The 17657-nt window shown below is 36.7% G+C and overlaps 1 protein-coding gene across 10 annotated transcripts in view; it reads right to left on the bottom strand.

Annotated features, from left to right (window-relative positions):
- doc2b (double C2-like domains, beta) overlaps positions 1–17657 on the bottom strand; it is a 408709-nt gene that overhangs the window by 283942 nt on the left and 107110 nt on the right. The gene's annotated exons all lie outside the window — the stretch shown is intronic.

Raw genomic sequence — 17657 nt, 5'->3', positions numbered from 1 at the left:
TACATTTGAATGCTTTCTAATGTGTTCTGGGACATATTCCATTAGAATTAGAAAGCCACAGCCATAACACCTTGCAACCCAAAACCGCTTACTGAAGCTAAGCACATCTGAGCCTGGTCAGTACCTGGATGAGAGACCACATACTGTAGAAAAGCTAGGTTGCTTTTAGAAGTGGTGTTAATGTGGCCATTAGGGGGCGCTCAACCTGTGGTGTGTGTGAGTCCTAATGTCCTAGTATAGTGAAGGGGATGCTATACTATCAGTGAGCACAGTCTTTCGATGAGACATTAAATCAAGGTCCTGAGTCTCTGTTGTCAATTAAAATCCCAGCAAGAGTGGCCATACTCCCTTCATCGGTCTTTACCATTATGGCTTTCAAATCATGCCCATCTGCAGAATTGGCTCAATCACTGCTTCTCCACTCCACCAAAAGTTAACCAAAAAGTAAAAAGGTTTTATCATGATGAAATTCAAGATACATGCAGTAAAATGCACAGATATAACCAAGGCTTGACATTAACTTTTTTGATCACCAGCCACTGTGGCTAGTAGTTTTTCAAATGTAAGTAGCCACTTGCCGTTTTCACTAGCCACAATTTTGTTGTTAGGAAAATATATTTTATGAGCATAAATTTAACTTTATGCTAAAATTACTTTATTTTACTTAAATTTTCATTTAGATTTTGTGTTATGCCACATGCCTAATTGTTTAACTGTTTAGTGTTGTGTATGACCTTGCTCAATGTGCATAAACAAATGGGCTGTGGTTTTACAGTGGCTCATTGCAATTAGTTTTATTTCTCATGACTTTTCAGGGCTCAACACTAAGGATTTACTTTTTTTTTCTCTCTGGCCACAACAAACAAATTATTTCCTTGCCACACATTTTAAATAATGTGTCGAAACAAACAAATACAGCTGTCTACTTACCTTTTTTTTACTCAAAAAAATAAATAATTGACATTTAAAAAAACTGTTCACAGTAGTCTGTTCTGGCCCAGATCACCAGTTTACTATACATAAATGGAGAGTTTATCTCCTATTAAAGCATTGTTATTGTAATAGGTGATAGTTAGAGCATTATCAAAAATAACTGTGAGCAAAGGAAAGCGAGAAAGCAAGTGAATAACATTCCGCATGCGATAAGGAAAGGATGGTCATGCACACATGGCTAAAGTCAGGCCCATTAATAATCTGTTCAAAGAATGGTTAAAGCGAAAGTGGCAACCACTGCTGCTTACAAAGAATCTCAAGCTTTCAAGCATTGTGTTTTTTGTTTGTTTGTCTATTTTAAAGAAAACCAGTTGCGTTTTAGGCAAGGTTGCTTCACGCAAGGAAAATGAGAGCACCCAAGCTTTTAAAACACTTGCGCACATCAAATCTACCTGCATTTGGTAGGTTGGAAGGTGTTAATGCTAAGCCCTGAATATAACATTTATTAATTGTATTATATATTATGATATAATAGATAATATTTGTAAATTGATTAATACTGTTGTAAGAATTGAAATATTGCAAATATTCTGATATCTTTGACAATTCAAAACATGAGCTGAAAACAGAGACTGGTAACTTCACAACTCAGCAAGGGGTATGCGGGAAAAACCAGTTCCTGCTGCATTTGCATCTGAGACTCAGCTTCATCCCCCCAATTCACGCATATGGTCATTTCAATGTTTGAATGTTTTAAATTAACCAAACTGACTTTAACTATCATGTTTGATATCATTTGAAATGTCTCAGTGCGATTGGTACAATGGTCTCATTCTCTCAGAAATAGACATAATCAGAACAATAAATATATAACTTCAGGCATCTTTTGAACCACTGTGAGAGGTGTAACACTAAGTGTGAATGCCTTCTTTGTTATTCACACCCCCTTCCTTGAGGGAATTCTTGGATTATTTAAGGTAAGGCCTAAGAAGGACTCAGGGCGATTCTGCCTAACCAGATCAGCCCATAACATGGGGTCTGCCCCATGTTATGTATATTACAAAGTCAGGAATGCATCTTTTTCATCTTGGATTTATCTTTGATAATTTGATGTTTTGTATTGATCATTTATGAATTGACTGATTGAATTGGCATAATACATTTACCTGACTAATAAATTGTAATGTTTGACCATATTTTGCTTACTCTGTAATTATTAATTCAAGTAGATTACGCTGTATCCTTGTTTCCGCACGTCTTGCGTCAGGTCAGTAGACGGACTAAAATCCAATTGAGATGGAGCATTGGCACACTAATTGTGTTTTAGCGATCCGGCTGACTCTTGATATTGATTCATGTGTACTTAGGTGGAAAGGGCGATAACTTCCGTCTAGGTCAACAAGGTGTTGCACGACTAACCTAGATTGGGTACCCGACCTTTGTTTGAAGGTAATATTATTCTAAATTAAGTTCATATGGGAAACCATGGGCTTGGTGAAAACCAAAGTTACTATAGAGTCCAGTAGTTGGGTACATTTATATTAATGCCCTAACCTCTAATTAGAAATGATGATTGTCTTAACTCAAAGGTGTACATCTAAGCGGGACTAACTAAAGTATTTTAGAACGAGCGCGCTGGTAGCGGCCATCTAAAGTATTAGTCAATTTACCTCTGTTTAATATTCAAGACTGACCGGAGTGTGACCGTGAGGGACGCCTTCGGCCGAGGCGATTTCTCTGAGCGACATGAGCACCCGAATGAACGGATGTAATAGTTACTAGTTAAGACAAACGGTTCAAACATTTATCTAAATTACATATTGATATAATCTTCTTAATGTTTTATAATTGGAGTCAGATAAAACGAGGATAAATATATTAATATTCTAAACCACCTCATACTAAAATTGGAGTCAGATATGAGTTAAGTTTAATATAAATCAACATTGTGCACTGGAAAGACCGAACATGCAGTGAACCTTCATCCACCAGTGGACACCGGCATTGGGCCAACTGGGTGGACCTTACACTGTATATTGTATTTCATATTACATTATAGTATATACTGTGAATTTCTAACGTTTCATTTGTAATTTCATGCACAATTACACTCTTTAGCATACCTGCCAACATTTGTCTCTGAAACTCCGGGAGATGGGGTGGGGTGTTTGTCTGAATAACACAGTTGATAACCGGGTTTGGTAACTACGTAGTAACTACTGTGGCGGTTGATGCGATCGAATACTATACCAAAGTTGTCTACCCAGGGGTGTTACAGACTGTACCAAAAAGCTGAGGACCAGGGGTGGGGTGAAATTATAGGAGTTTTCTGGGAGAAGTAACAAAACGGGAGGATGGCAGAGGATAGGTCTGAAATACGGAACTCCCGGGAAAAACTGTAATGTTGGCAGGTATGCTCCTAAGAGCCATTTGCTAGTATTGTCTAAGACATTGTATTTTATTCTGTTTTGTTTGATACTCAATTACACTGGTTTATTGAAAGTCATGCATTTAGCAAGATCACATTTCAAATAAAACATTTTAAACTATAATTTAATGCACAATTACATGCCAAAATGTCTTCATTGTATAAAATCTGAATTTAAAAAAATATAATTTTGGAGGGTTTTAATAACTCAATGTAACTTTTACAGTAATTGACAAAAATTTGTGTTTTTTAATAAACAAAGTAAGGATGTATAAATTAATAGGATGTTTATAGGAAGTTCAATAAACCTCATTTGTTGCAAACAAATATTTGAAATGTTTTGGTTTGGTTTGGAAAGGTGGCCACTTTATCAGAATGAGGGAATCCATACAATATCTGTTTCTGTTTTCCACAATGCAGAACAACTTCCACAACCCATGTTTCATTCAAAAAACGTACACTGTTTATACCATAAGTCCAAGGAAAAGGCCTCATGGTGTCATTTTCTCATATATTATGAATAAATTGAAAACATACCTGATATTTACAGTAGGCTCGCACTACAAGTCCAAAAACCATATCAAAGCTGATTTAAAATTGAAGAACACAAATAACAGGTCAAAAATATGATAAAAAGTCATTCGATATGTAGATTTATATAATTATATCCAGTAAATATGTAGCACAATATTAATTTATTTAGTTTTTTATTTAGTTTTCTTTAGTCCATGTGATCCAGAAGTTTCTGAGAGTTTTTGTAGTATCTTAATGTACGCCCAACTAAAGTGAAAAATTGAGTAGGGGTCAGGGTCTTTCTTTCCGTATCATTCCTCATTAACAAATAAAAGACCCATTCACACCAAGCACAAAACGATAAATATATTTGTCCACACAGATGAATGATAATGATCTGTTTGTTTTTAGATTATGCTTTTAGTTTGTTATTGTCCCTTGTAACCAGCAGGTCTGAACATACTTCTGAGCTGGTAACATGTAATCAACCTAATCAAATAGTAAATTTAGCAATTGTAGGGCCTACTCACACAATGCTATCCGAATCATGCCCAGGCCCGTTTACCGGATTTTTTGAGAAATGTGAGTGCTCTAAATCTGAGGCGCGGTTCACTTGGGCTTTGGCGCGGTACGCTTGTGTGTGAGTGCAAAACGTGCCTGAGCCTGAAACTGAAAGCGAGACGTGACTTTTAAGGGGCTGTTTCATATGGATTTATTACTCATTCTTACTGTTCAATGAACGCAAACTGTCGAAGTTTATTAAAGACGCAAACCCCTCGCTGCACGACAGCTGAACCCTCAGCAAACCTCCTAATTCCTGCAGCACAAGGGTTTTATGATTGTTTATGAGTGTCAAAAGTGGCTGATCTGTTCGGCAAAGTATTTGACTGCGTGTCACAGCATATCAAACAACTTAAACGATATAACTGAAGAAATGTCCACTGTGCTAAGCGAAAGCGCTAACTGAACAGCACATCATCTTGAAGTAAGCGTGCCCAGGCCCGAATGTAATGTGAGTGTGGGCCGTCGGAGGAGACGGGAGGGGGGACAAGCATGCTTTGGCCTGGTTCAAGGCAACTGTATATAGTGTAAGTACGCCCATAGTCAGTTCCCCAGCATTTTCAAAAAAGGCAACAGAAAGACACTGAAACTAGCACTGGATTCCTGTGATACCTTTATGTGTATACTTCAATTTGCCTACATGTCATAAATTCCAAATATATATACATATTTTTTCATTATTTCTCATGGTATAATCAATTGTTTCCAAGATAGTCACTATCTTTTTAAAAATCTTTTAAAAGAGGGCATAACATCAAGCAATGTGCTTCTTAACGGTGTTGTCTGTTTCTTTAAATTTCTCTAGACCTTTCATTTTTAAAGGAATGTATTTTATCGTTCAGAAAGTAATCCCAACAATATCGGTCCTCTGCCTATCTTTATTGTTGTAGTTGTGGTGTGAACTATGCTATTCTTTACCATGTGAATGATTTTTAGAGCTCTATCTATATCATTACCGTCATAGTTGGCATGGAACGAGCCTTAAGAATTTGATTAATAAGAATATTGTGGCTCCTCAGTTTGATGCATGTCATTGGAGGTCAAAATGCAACAAAAATAGCCCAAGACGCTGCATTCATTCATTCATTCATTCATTCATTCATTTTCTTGTCGGCTTAGTCCCTTTATTAATCTGGGGTCGCCACAGCGGAATGAACCACCAACTTATCCAGCAAGTTTTTACGCAGCGGATGCCCTTCCAGCTGCAACCCATCTCTGGGAAACATCCACACACACATTCACACACACACACACTAATACACTACAGACAATTTAGCCTACCCAATTCACCCGTACCACATGTCTTTGGACTGTGGGGGAAACCGGAGCACCGGGAGGAAACCCACGCGAAGGCAGGGAGAACATGCAAACTCCACACAGAAACGCCAACTGAGCCGAGGTTTGAACCAGCGACCTTCTTGCTGTGAGGCGACAGCACTACCTACTGCACCACTGCCTCGCTGACGCTGCATTAAAATAGTGAAAAAATTACGAGGGAAAACAACACACTGCTACATTCAAATTTGCTTCTTTGGATCAATTAGCAACAATAAACCAATTGCTGAAATCTAAACATACTAACTAACTGAGCATTTATTGTCTAATATAAGTTCTTTACTATTACCTTCATGTTGGACTAATGCAATATCCTCACAGTTGTTTTGTTAGTATCAATATCAGCATGGCCTACAGATGATTCACAAGCAAATTCAGATGCCCTACAAGCAGATGACCTAGTTAGTGACTAACACAGATAAGGCTGGGGAGGGAGGCTCATGGCAGTGGAGGTGGGATGCTGAAGCTTTGTAGGACAATCCGTTTGTAGAGCTTTGGAGGAATTTGGCATTACAGGAATCCAGCCATCCACAGCAATAGAGCGAGAGCGGATGAGTCTGGATCAACATAGTGGATATGTGGAGTATTGCTGCTACAGCACATCCATATACATGAACAAAGCTCGAATGACAAAACAATACTTCCATAGTAAAGCACAATGGCCATGTGCACACTGAAACCATCATTGTGAACATAAAAAAGGCTGAAATGTTTGGTAACACTTTACAATAAGGCTGTATTAGTTCATTTTATACATCAGTTCTGTCTAGTTCTCAAATCTGATTGGCTGATAGCAGTGCGGTATTCTGCAATATCAGAACTTTTACAGCCTCCACACACTTCTGTATTACTCGGTAGATCAATAAACAGCAGATCAATAAAATCACTATAGTTTGACAAATATTGCAGCTGTTGGACAAAATAATGTACGTTTGAGGCTTTTTAGGCAAGATTGTAGATGTTTAAATTGCAACTATGGAGTTTATTTATAAGGATAGTGGCTATTTTAAATATTTATAATTTCGGAGATACAGTGCCATCCACAAGAAGGAGACAGAGACCGCATAATAAACCCTTAGAGGAGACAAACCCAACGTAATTTTAAACTACAGCCGATCAAATCATTATAAAACTAGAAATGCTAGACCGAAGAGTCATTAGAAAGAGACAAGGTTAATTAAATGTCAAGTTTAACAACTATAGTGAGATGCAATCCAGCGGTTCATCCTTGATAAACTGTCTGACGTGCACACTGCTCTCTGGGGTTTTGTGCTCAAAGCACCCGCTGACTGCCTGAAGCTCAGATGTTTGCATATCTATGTGTGTGTGTGTGTGTGTGTGTGTGTGTGTGTGTGTGTGTGTGTTTGTACAGAGGGAAGGCTTTTCAGAATTGCTAGGTGAAACTTCAGCATGTACGTGGATCATTTTAGTTCTAAATTGTCATTTAAAAACTGACGCATTAATGTGAATTTAAGTGTGTATTTTTGCTAGCGGGTTGCTGCTGCGACAGAGGTGGGATGGGTCCCGATGCAGGCTCAGCATTGTGATGTCTATCGGCGATGGACGATGGCATTGTCTATCAACCCAACCCTAGTACACACACCCAAGATTGAACAGTTGTTGTCCAATCTACCTGCTGTTATGATGGACACTGTCCAGTTTTTATCAGGTTACTCACTGTACCTCAATAAACACCTCACTGGAAGGGTTTCAGGGCAAGTACTATGGATACAATTCGAGCCACTGCTGAACTTTTATTGCGTACACATACACAATGCTATACACAAACTAGACAGCCGTACTTACGTTACACTAGTCTGTCAAACTTTGACGTCCTTCCTTGTTTAAGTAACAGTTGCTAGTAACTAGTAGCTAGATTATAAACCAGCAAGCGTAATGGCCCCTAACAATAACTAACTGAGAGAAAAGAAAAATGAATCTTGCATCTCAATTTATACACAAACACAACCTATCATCTAAAAACAGTAATACACACCTCCATAATCTATCAGAAATATGACATATATGAAAATAAAACATAAATGTGCCTGCATTTAAACTAACATGGAAAATATACATACTTATATTTATTCTTCAAACACTATGAAGCATAATAACATCTATCATTAATAATATACATATTTAAAACAATACTGACACATACTGGAAAGTCCTACAGACACAGTGCTTGCATTTTCATTAAAAGAGATTTTTAAAAGCAATTACGATAAATGTATGACAAAAACATGATGATTGCGCTCATTGCTTGTGTAAGATATTGATATAACTTAAAAATAGAGCATCTCAAAATTGAATGTGCTACTTTTTCCTCACAAATCAATTAAACCAATGCCCTAATACATAGTTTGTATGCACTATATTCAAGATCAAACATAATTTTAAACCATCATAAATGAATGTTAGTGAATATAATTCATAAACTATAACTTATGAATGATTGGAGGCTCAAAGACAGTCAAGTCTACAGGAAAATTAAGCTAAACCAAAGCCACAAACAAGATAAAAAAAATGCAAAAAGTCAAGCGAGTAAGAAACTAAAGAGAAAAGGTTTGACAACATTGAGCAAAACAGGCTAATTAAAAAAAAAAAAAAAGCCTAAATGCGATGTTTAGCCAAGCGAGTGAACGCTTCCCCTTCACAGTGAATTCCACTGAACGTTCATCATTTTTTAAGAGGCACTGCCAATGTGCATAGTTTGGTCTTTTGTGCATCTACACAGAAATAATATAGAGTGATGACTCTCAATTGAGCCAAGGATGATGTATCCAAATGAACGCAAGCGGCTAAGTGGGAAGAAAAATGAAAAGAATCAAATGCAGAAATGTCAAGGTAGATGAAATGAAGTGATGCGGCAAGTTGGTGGGTGGTAAAGAATGACTTTGGGTGTCGCAAAACGAACGTCAGTGGAATCAATTAAAATCTCAATGTCAGAGATATGTATGTACATGTTTCTCTGAATGCCTTTATTCACACAAGCAGTGACTGAGACTGACAGCAATGTCCCCAAGAAGATGTGTTTTCTGAATTGTCCTGTTCTTATTGAAGTGGCTTGAATGTGCTGTGTAAAATCAAGTGACAGCTGGTACATGAGTGGCTACTACACTTTATTACATGGCAATCTAAAATATTAGATTCGCTAGTATGTTATTCCCAGATAACAACCTCTTAAACTGATAACAGGTTCATCCAGGTACTTCTAATCTTAAGCATCAGTGAATAAGTTACCTTCAATATATATGCTTGTCTGTCATGCCACCATCGTGTGACTGAATAATACAATATGCTCCATTCAGTCATTTTTGTTTTGGTCAGTTTTGCTTTTAGGGTGCTTTCACAATTGGTTTAAATGCCTGTACCAAACCCAAGTTCGATTGTCCACCTTCTCAGCTGGTTTGTGTTCAAACTTTCTTTTTTCCTTCTGAACCCCGGTGTGCTTACAGATAGCCACTTGCGTCTATCTGTCACAAAAAAAAAAATAATAATGAAAATAAAATAAAATAATAATAATAATAAAATAAAAATAAAAAACTAAAAACATTCTAAACATCAAGCGATGCCTGGAGAATGCAAGAAGACATTATCACCGTGTTTGCACTGGGTCAGTCCTGCTTGTCGCCAAGGTATTGTTAGGTGATACAGAGATGAACAAACATTGTGAAAACGAAATTTTTTTGTAAAGCTGACATCAAACGAATGTGGGTGCGGACCAAAAGTGCTAGTGTGACACCACCCTTAATTAACAAATTAATGAACTTTTATGGCTCTGAAGAATGTTGGTGTCTAATTTTGATGCTTTGTGGTAAGTAGTCATGTAATAAGAGGGATAAAGTACATCCAGGTGGTTGTTTTTGCAGAATAAAGCATTTCAGTCTTATACATCATCCCTCTGTCTGGCTTTATTCTGCAATAACAATGACCTTGTTGTACTTTATCCCTTATGAATCATGTAACAGATAATACAACTGGAGGTGTTGAAAATTTTGTGGTGTCAGTTCACTTGTAAATTGTGGTGTCAGTCTTACGGTTCATTTCCACTGTGTGGTGTGGTATGGTACGGTACGATACGGGTTACCTTTATCAGGCTTGCATTTTTACTGTCAAAAGGGTGTCAATGGTAAGTGTGGTGTACGTCAGAAAGTTTCTGTGAACGTCATTGTCGCTCAAGAAAATGTCAAAGTAAAGCTGTACAGGTCGTTCACATATCATATGAGAAGCACTTCTCACAAAACAGATGCTTTATACAGATAAAGACTTGTGTATAAATGTTTATTACTAACCTTTCTATGAACATGATCTGATTATAACTGCAGATCAATGAGTAGTGCAAAATAGCCTACTGTAATGTTTGCAATTATATAAAATAAATAAATAAATGCAACATATAAGAACACATATAGACCCTTACAGTCTCTGATATGTTACTAATTACAGAAAAACTACACACAGCATACAAAAACAACACGCAACATATACCCCGCAGTCAGTGCAAACCTCTCATCTGTATCTTTAATTTTTACCAGCACATGTAATCTCTATTAGAAAGTAATTCCTTCATACATAATAGTCCAAAAGGTGATGATAATAGTTAAACGTAGTAGTTTGTTCTTGTTTTAGGTTGCTGAAACAATCATTTGCTCCTTTGTTTTTTCGGGCTTTTCCATCATTTTTTCGTGTTTGTCCATTTCTGAAAGGACCGGATGTCAGAAGCACTTCAATAATCATGCCCTCGTTTTTATCATCAGCTCAAGAAGTTTGTTATTTAAAATATTGACGCGCATTCGAGCTCTCTCTCGAGAAAGTGAAACCACTAGCGCTTTAGACAACCTTGTAAACAACGACAGGACTCAAGGTAGATTCTGATGTTTTTCTTGGCTTTGAGGTTGTTCATCAAGACAACTACAAGGTTTATTTGAGCTCAGTTTGACCATATTATATGTATGTATTATTACAGTGTAATGTCTCGGCTGTGTATTTAATGGTGGTTTCTTTGTTTTCATTTTTCTGGCTTGTGCATGAGCTAGTGATGTTTCTCTGTAAACCAATAGCGTTCAGTTGCCTCTGGCTCTGCTTTTTGGTATCCTTTTGTTGTTTTAGGTACCCTTTAGAAAGGGTACTAAAAAGTGGTACGGTATGGTTACTTTTAGGTACCTTTTGACAGTGGAAACGGCCATAAAAGCGTATCGAACCATACCGTGACATACCGTACCACTCAATGGAGCTGTATGTGCAGTAGAATAGGAAAAAATGCAAGCTTATGAGACACAAGTTGAACTTCTGTTTTTAGAGGCTATGGATTAAACGTAATGTTTCTTGCATGGACTGATTGTTTTGCTTTATAATACCTTACCAAGCCAATAGTATTATTATGCTGTGCCTCTATGTATTTTTTGATTCTCATTGTACCAATAGTCATTAAATTTTATTAATCACTAAGGACCACCCATTTGTCAGCTAAAAATGTTCTTAAAACTTTATTGAAGAAAAAAAAAATCAATAGTATCTTGGGCTGCCTTGTACATATCTGTAAATATTTAAAATAGTGTTTGATGTCTAAACAGCAAGTAAAACGTCTGTGATCCTGAACCACAAACACACAAAAAAGTCATAAGTGTCAGTTTAATTATTTATTTATTTTTTTGATTGTATAGTTTGGAATAGGATCATATTTGGTCAAAATACACCTATTTAAAAATGTGGCATCTGAGGGTTTAAAAACACTTCAGAATAACCAGGTTAAAGTTGTATAAATAAAGTTCTTAACAATGTATCTGAAAATAGGTTTTGATAATACGTCTTTCTTTCTTTCTTGAAATCGTAACCTTTTAAAAAGACTCAATAATGTTTATGAAAATTAGCGCAACAAACCAAATCAGCCCGCAGTGAAACAGACCGGACACATGGCACATTAGCAACAGAGAGCTGGAGAAAATGGAGAGGAGCAGGAGATGCGAGTCAATTCTGTCATATCACTGCCTCTATTACACTGTGCTGCTTGTTTACAGGGGGCTTTTTACATGTCAGAAAAGAACAGAGTAATTGGCTATCCAATTATGAGGCGGTGTAAACCATTTGACATTTCAGATTTATCACGTGTTGCAATAAAAACAGTGTTAGATCTTAATATACTAAAAGCTGTTTGAAGAGAATGTAAGAAATTCATTTGTTGTAGTAGTTAATGCATCACTAATCCAAAGTATAGCTCTGGTGGAATATCCACAAAATGCTAATGCTATACATTAATTATTAGCTATAGAAAAACTTCAGAGACAATTTTGGATTTAGTGGTTTCATTGGGTATGAGTTTGTGTAAAATTTTACTTTTATTCTAATAAAATAAATAATAAATATAGTTTTATTCTAATAAGCTTTTCTAATGTATAAAAATTCAGTGTTTTAAAGCTTTTTCTGTTTCTTTTTGAAACAGATAATAAAATTTTTTTTATAATTAATTTGACATGATTTAAAATTACCCAAATATTGATCTCTTAACAAATTGCTAGTGCAGATGAGTTGATTGATATAAGTTTATCAACAGCAGTGGAAGTAGTAGTAGTAAATTTTTTTCTAAAATCATAGTATTTTAATAGCTAATAACCTGTCAAACATTTCATGAAAGTTCTATAATAAAAAAAAGGCTTGGTTGACTAGTTTTGACAAAAGGGTCATGAAATACCAAAACACAATTTTTGAGATGTTGACATATACGTCATATACATGTCCCACGTTGTTAAAAACACTATTAGGACATGAGTATTTTACAAAAAAGTGAAAATTGGTTGTTTTGTGTTATTTCGAGCAAATTCATTCTTCTGGTTTGAAAGGAAATTTTGAAGCTTATTGACATGATAGCATCACGCAGTTGCTGCAGATTTGTCGGCTATAATCCAAATCTCCTGTTCCACCACATCCCAATGATGCTGTACTGGATTGAGTTCTGGTGACTCTGGTGGCCATTTTGAGTACAGTGAACTCACTGTAATGTTCAAGAAACCAATCAGATTATTCGCGATTTATGACAAGGTGCTTTATCCTGCCGGAAGTAGTCATCAGAAGATGGGTACACTGTGGTCATAAATGGGATGGACATGGTCAGGTAGGCTGTGGCGAAGACACAATGCTCAATTGGTACTAATGTGCCCAAAGTGTGACAAGAAAATATACCCCACACCATTACACCACCAACCTGAACCGTTGATACAAGGCAAAATGGATTCAGGCTTTCGTGTTGTTTAGGCCAAATTCTGGCCCTACCATCTGAATTTCTTGTTTCTTGTTCTTAGCTGACAGGTGTGGCACCCGGTGTGGCCTTCTGCTGCTGTAGCCCATTTGACTCAAGGTTGGACGTGTTGTATATACAGTATTTAGAGATGCTCTTCTGCACACCTCGGTTGTAACAAGTAGTTATTTGAGCAACTGTTGCCTTTCTTTAAGCTTGAACCAGTCTGGCCATTCTCCTCTGAACTCTGGCATCAACAAGGCATTTGTGGCCACAGAACTACCGCTCACTGGATATTTTCTCTTTTTCAGACCATTCTCTGTAAACCTTAGAGATGGTTGTGCGTGAAAATCTTAGTAGATCAGCAGTTTCTGAAATACTCAGATCAGCCCATCTGTCCCAAGCAACCATGCCACGTTCAAAGTAACTTAAATCACCTTTCTTCCCCATTTTGATGCTTGGCTTGAACTGCAGCAGATTGTCTTGTACATGTTTGCATGCTTAAATGCATTGAGTTGCTGCCATGTGATTGGCTGATTAGAAATTTGCATTAACGAGCAGTTGGACAGGTGTACCTAATAAAGTGGCCAGTGAGTGTATGTTAATACAATAATACTACATTTCTGAATGTTTTAAAAGCATTGTAAAATGAAAGAAACTCAGGTACTAACGCTCAAACAAAAAGACACAGACTTGACCTTGGATGGGAGAAGATCTCCGCAGACTCATTGGTCATGACTAGCCGGCCAGCACACACGAAGCCCAATGAAAATGAATGAGAGTGTATGCCGACCGCACGCCTCCACATTACATGAGGTGATTAACGGCAAACACAAGCCAGGCTGTTATAAATGCTGTATGGCTCTCAGAGGAATATTTTGCATTTGTTTATTCCGCCTTGGCTGTAAACAAACAAGACCGGTTGGGAGACATGAAATTTAAGGGTGACGTTAAAATAATCTCTCGCAGAAGTTAGTGTAGTTTTAACACAGATAGAGGCATTTTAAATCACTTTGACTAAAAGAAAGCTATGCATAGAGAGTGTTGCTTGTCTTAACCCCTTTAGATTATTGCAATTACTTACATTATAAATCCAACCTCTATTTCCTCCTCAAATGATTCAAAATATTTTTCTAAAGTGGCTTCTGTTCAACTCTAGAATTGTTTATAAAAATGTAATTTTTGTGGTTACGTCATAACATAACCTATCATCACCATATCTTGCAGAAGGGATCTTTATGTATAAACCAAGTATTTATGTATAAACCAAATAGATCTCTAGACCAAGTGTAATGGATTTGGCCAATCACACAAGTAATTATTTTGCTTTATTTAACAAATAATGCACCGTCAACCTCTCCCATCCAGAAAGAGAGCAATGGTCGGTGTGTAATACGATTCCAAAGGTATTAAAGACACAAAAATGAAAGTGGTGACAAGGTCACGCTCCTATACAACTTGCTTAAAATTTATGCTTCTTTTGATGTAATCCTTTATTCTCTCTGGGAGTGTAATCAGGTGTTTTGCAACACGTCTCTTGCTCATGTATTGTTATTATGTGTTTTAATACAGCTGCAATCAATATTTAATGCTACCACAGCTAAACAAGATCATAGACAGTTCATGTTTGATGTCTCTGCAGAGCTAATTTAGTATACTGAACGATCTTAAACATTTTATGTTAATACGTGTGCAACATATTAACATTTTAAGAAACTTTAAACATTTGTTCTTTAGCTTTGTCCAGAATTAAATGCAAATCCCCAAGCTCACAAAGCTCCATAAAATTTCCCTTGGCAAGGTAACTATCTCATTGGTCAACTCGGCTCTTAAAGGTGTTAAAACACAACACTTATAAAAAAACTGACAATCAAGACCGACTCCGAGGACAGAGCCCAGAGAGAGAGAGAGAGAGAGAGGAAGGGAGTTCTTCAGTTCCAGCTCAGGACAGCGCATTCTACTTCAGGTTCAGCGAGCAGATGTGGACCTCGCTAAGATGGGATAACATCACAGCCAAATGTTCCCATTCCCGATACTTTTCTTTCTTTCCTTTCTATTGAGAGTCTATTTAAGTTAAGGCTCTTCTAGGTTGATGAATGTGCAAGATTTCACAAGAATAAGAAGATGTAAGGCCATTGACTGCATTGGCCTAAATAAAATCCAAAACAAGAGTTCACAGGTTCTGTAAAAGCAAATGTTCAACAATCAGCGTCAAAAAACACCACAATGACATTCTCCAAGGAATGCTAATGCTGATTTAAATTAACAATCAAATATGCTCAACAAATTGTATTTTGTGGTAAAATGGCTCTTTTGGTGATAAATGTTGCCAACCTATTTGAAGACAACAAAGATGATTGAAAACACCTCAAAACAGGCCCAAAATAGTACAATCTCTAAACTATTGTCTCTACAAGACTACAATCAAAGAGTCAAATTTGACAACTTTCATACAGTTGTAAGGACTCCCAGCTAGAAGACAAATGATATCAGAAAATGACAGCAAACCCACCTTAACTACGCGGGGCCCATAGCTATGAAGGTAAAAGGCTTTAATTTGTTTCTTTTATGTTGTGCAATGACATTTGAAAGTTTTATCATTTACATGGAGGGCAGGAAGATAAACCGCCTCATGCTAAGCTTGCAGAAGCCTGTGAAGAGACAACAGAGAGGAGAGTTCTTATCTCTGCAAGTGAGTGGTACAAATTGGAGAGCGCTCGAGCAAGTCCTACAATATTATTGGAATAATGAGGGCTATTTATTCTTTGAAAGTGGGAATTTAAGTTGCTTTAGAGAAAGGAGATAGAGAACAGAGATAGTGAGGTGGACAATGAAAGCAGCTAATTGTGACACGCAATGTTCCCTCAGCTAAAAAAAAGACTCTTCGCAAACAAACAGAACATTGATCAGAACTGAAAACATAATGTAATTTGTGGCCAAATAACAGCCTAAAATATATGGGGTTACACTTCATATTCTTGACTTATTAGCACATGTATAATGTGCTTAAGTTTTGTATTTTCATACTTTGTTAATGATTTACTTTTAATGAATAAATTAAGTATTGAACTATTTACAAACAAGTTATTTAGAAGTAGCTGGTGGTTTTTAAGACCTATTTAAGAGAATAAACTATTATAAATATTTTATATTATAATATTATATATTATATTATTGTAATATTATAAATACTACTTTAAATATTGTTCAGTCTTGTCTTCAGGATCTAAGATTTGTTTTAAATGTAGATAAATCTATATTAATGACTTTTACAAATTTTCCCAACCCTTTTGTAGAACAAACCATTAATTACCACTGTTTATTACAGCGCTCTGAGGTTTGTTACAGGCTGTCGTAGACAAACTCACCATTGTGAACTGTGTGCCAAAGCTTAGTGGCCTTCTTTGAATGTGAGACTGTACAACCACTGGATGACTCTGGTCTGAAAGGCTTTTCTGGGTCTGGTGTCTTTATACCCAAGTTCCCTTCTTCATAGGTCAAAAAGCCAGTATGCCCTACGTGCAAGTGAATATTATCATTTGAGTGTTCCTCGAGTTCGAACAGAAATGGGGAGGCAAGAGTTTTGTAATGCCGCCCCCTCATCCTGGAATACTCTTTAGTCTGAACTAAAAATGTCTGAGCTCACTGTATTTTTTAGTATTATCTTTACATTTTAGGCATATAGTTTTGTGAGCTCATCTAAAGCGAGGAAGGCTATTTATGCTTTGCAAATCCCTTATAAAATGAGAATTAGCCTTAAACACTGGATTTAGAAGTGTGATTACATCTTAAACTCGAGTACCTTAAATACACCATCTGAAGTTCTACAAAAAAGTTTCTATGAGGTTTGGCAGTCTTTTCTATCCTATATTGAATGCTCAGGGGTTACTATATCCTAAGTGAAAGTTCACCCCAAATATATTATTTCACCCACTTTCTTCATGGGGTGTGAGTATAGTTGCGTCCCAAATCGCATACTTATGCACTATTCTACGCCATTTTATAGTATAAATAGTGTAAGTAGTGTGTTTACACTGAAAACTCTAAAAATAATAAGTGCACTTTAATTACCCGGATGATGCCCTCATTCAGCCGCTAAAATGAAGTGTGGAATGATGGACACTTCACGCACTTAACGACCGGAGGTTTGCTTACGTAGCGGAAGGGGCGGAGCTATCAGACGCACATGTTGAATAACTTTATTTATTTTGGATGGTGAAAGCAAAATTCTCCTACGAGAGTGATTATAGCGCCTCCGGATGGTAAATGCGTCAATACTCACGGCAGGTATTATTTGATAAGTCGGTCGTTTATTTCACTGATTTGGCAACCGTCAAACGTCATCAGGGAAACGGTTTGAATTTCCGCTTAGTAAAAAAACATTAGTGTGCCATTTGGGATGCCACTACATACATATACTATCCTGTTGAGTGTGTAAGTGCATAAGTACATAGTGCATGAGTGCATAGTGTATAGTGTGCCATTTGGGACGCAGCTTATGTTTGTAGCTATGCATATGTTGTTCAATATGTGTGTTGTGTGAAAATTTAATACTATTATCAATCAATAAAAGTGTTTGAATAATAATACAACATGACAGGAAAAGGAAATAAAAAAAAATGAAATGAAAATCTTTCTTGAAATGAAAAT

This window comes from Danio rerio, chromosome 5 (assembly GCF_052040795.2).
Source record: "Danio rerio strain M-AB ecotype USA chromosome 5, GRCz13ab, whole genome shotgun sequence".
Lineage (NCBI taxonomy): Eukaryota > Metazoa > Chordata > Actinopteri > Cypriniformes > Danionidae > Danio > Danio rerio.
The sequence above is the reverse complement of the archived record's forward strand: the minus strand, read 5'-3'. Positions and strand labels throughout refer to the sequence as shown.